This window comes from Grammomys surdaster, unplaced genomic scaffold, assembly GCF_004785775.1.
Source record: "Grammomys surdaster isolate TR1022 unplaced genomic scaffold, NIH_TR_1.0 194, whole genome shotgun sequence".
NCBI lineage: Eukaryota > Metazoa > Chordata > Mammalia > Rodentia > Muridae > Grammomys > Grammomys surdaster.
The window spans coordinates 8,997,265-8,999,488 of record NW_021604639.1 but is presented as its reverse complement, the minus strand read 5'-3'; the positions used below and the strand labels follow the sequence as shown (position 1 = coordinate 8,999,488).

General features: G+C 41.8%; 1 pseudogene; it reads left to right on the top strand.

The window, feature by feature from the left end:
- Positions 1-957: 957 nt before the first annotated feature.
- LOC114623233 lies at positions 958-1,806 on the top strand (annotated as a pseudogene).
- Positions 1,807-2,224: the final 418 nt, after the last annotated feature.

Here is a 2,224-nt window from a genome sequence, read left to right as displayed (position 1 = left end):
TTATGAATAGTATCCAACATCAGGAATTCTCACTATAGTCCTCTTAACCAGAATTATAGTTCTTTTATATAATAAATGAGTAGAAATGGAAGTTTAACAGAAGCAAGACAAATAATTCCTCTTTAAAAATTTCTTCAGGATCTTGGATACATTTCTTAAGTACATGAGATTTTTGCCAGGTGACAGTATTTGCTATTAATCCCTGTACTAGAAAGATGAAGCATGCTAAGAATGCTGATTAATGCATTAATAAAGTATGTCAGGCTTTTGGATGAAATAAAAACAAGTAAACATGGATTTCCATCTAAGATGGCTAAGTACATGAGGATGTCACTGATAGCCGTGTACAAACAGAAACATTAACTGCTTAAAATCTGACTCTTCATTTTTGGTATTTTCACATACTAATAGTTAAATTTTAGAAAATCCCATTAAATATACAAATGGAAAAGGGATCTACTAAAGAAAATAGATCTTTCTCCTGGGTTGTTCTCTTAGAAGATTCTAGGAGTTACTCTTCTGAGGGAGTGAAAAGAGTCCTGCTAGGAAAAAAAAAAAATCACATAATATATTCTCATGATGGTTTCCTTTCCCTGTTTCTCCCATATTGTCTCCACCCCCCAAACAATTCAACTCTATATCCTCTCTCCTCTCTTTTTCTCTCCCTTTCTCCCTCACTCTCTTTTTCTCTCGCAGAAACCAAAAAAACAGGCAAAAAAAAAAGAAAAGAAAAATTATAAGGCACAGACACGCCTTGTAAAAATACAAAATTGGAAGCCATAATATATAGAAAAAGAAAGTAAAATGCCCAAAGAGATATGAGATCAAAAGGCTACAAAAATACCATCAAATTCATTTTGTGGAGGAGGTTAGCAGACCTCAGGGTGAGGCTGGCTTCCCACCACGGTGGGACAGGATGCAGGAGGATAAGGGGTGGGGCTGACGTCAGGAGCCAAAATGGCGGCGGCGGTTGGGGTCTTCTTGAAGCGCGGCTTCCCAGCTACCGCTCTCAGCCGAGTCGGCCTGCAGTTCCAGGCCTGCCGAGGGGCACAGACAGTTTCTACAGCAGCTCCCAGAGTCAAAAAATTTGCCATTTACCGATGGGACCCGGACAAGACTGGAGATAAACCTCGAATGCAGACATATGAGGTGGATCTGAATAAGTGTGGACCTATGGTGTTGGATGCTTTAATCAAGATTAAGAATGAAATCGATTCTACTTTGACCTTCCGAAGATCATGCAGAGAAGGGATCTGTGGCTCTTGTGCCATGAACATCAACGGACGCAACACTCTGGCATGCATTCGTAGGATCGACAAGGACCTTGGCAAAGTCTCAAAAATTTACCCTCTTCCGCATATGTATGTGATCAAGGATCTAGTCCTTGATCTGAATAACTTCTTTGCACAATACAAGTCCATTGAGCCTTACCTGAAGAAGAAGGATACGTCCCAGAAGGGCAAGCAACAGTATCTGCAGTCCATCGAGGACCGGAAGAAACTGGATGGATTGTATGAATGCATCCTGTGTGCCTGCTGTAGCACCAGCTGCCCCAGCTACTGGTGGAACGGAGACAAGTACCTAGGGCCTGCAGTTCTCATGCAGGCCTATCGCTGGATGGTTGACTCCAGAGATGATTTCACAGAGGAGCGCCTGGCCAAGCTGCAGGACCCCTTCTCTGTCTACCGCTGCCACACCATCATGAACTGTACACAGACCTGCCCCAAGGGTCTGAATCCAGGGAAAGCGATTGCCGAAATCAAGAAGATGATGGTGACCTACAAAGGGAAGAGGACATTGGTTTAACCCTGTCCATGCTGAGTGTGGGTGTCAGCTCTGGCTTGAATCTCTTCGAGCACCTGGGTTACGGCATATGTAATAAACATTTAGAAATTTAAAAAAAAATCATTTTGTGTTGGCCATCTACTGCTGGGCATGGGGACCACTTTTATGTTTGGTTAATATACACAATGAAACTTCTAGGAGCTATTCTTCTGCAGGCTTCTTTTGTGCCTTTGAACTGAAATTCTCTAGTAACCACACAAAGCAAATTATTCTTTGCACCACTCCAAACTCATCTAGCCCCCAACTCGTTTTTGACACACAAACACCTAAATTGGAAGTTATATCAACTATTTAAATCTATTAAAATGTGAGCATAAACCCACTGAGACATGGGTGATTTGAATGTCCTTCCTACATTGAAGAAAAGTCATACTTTTCG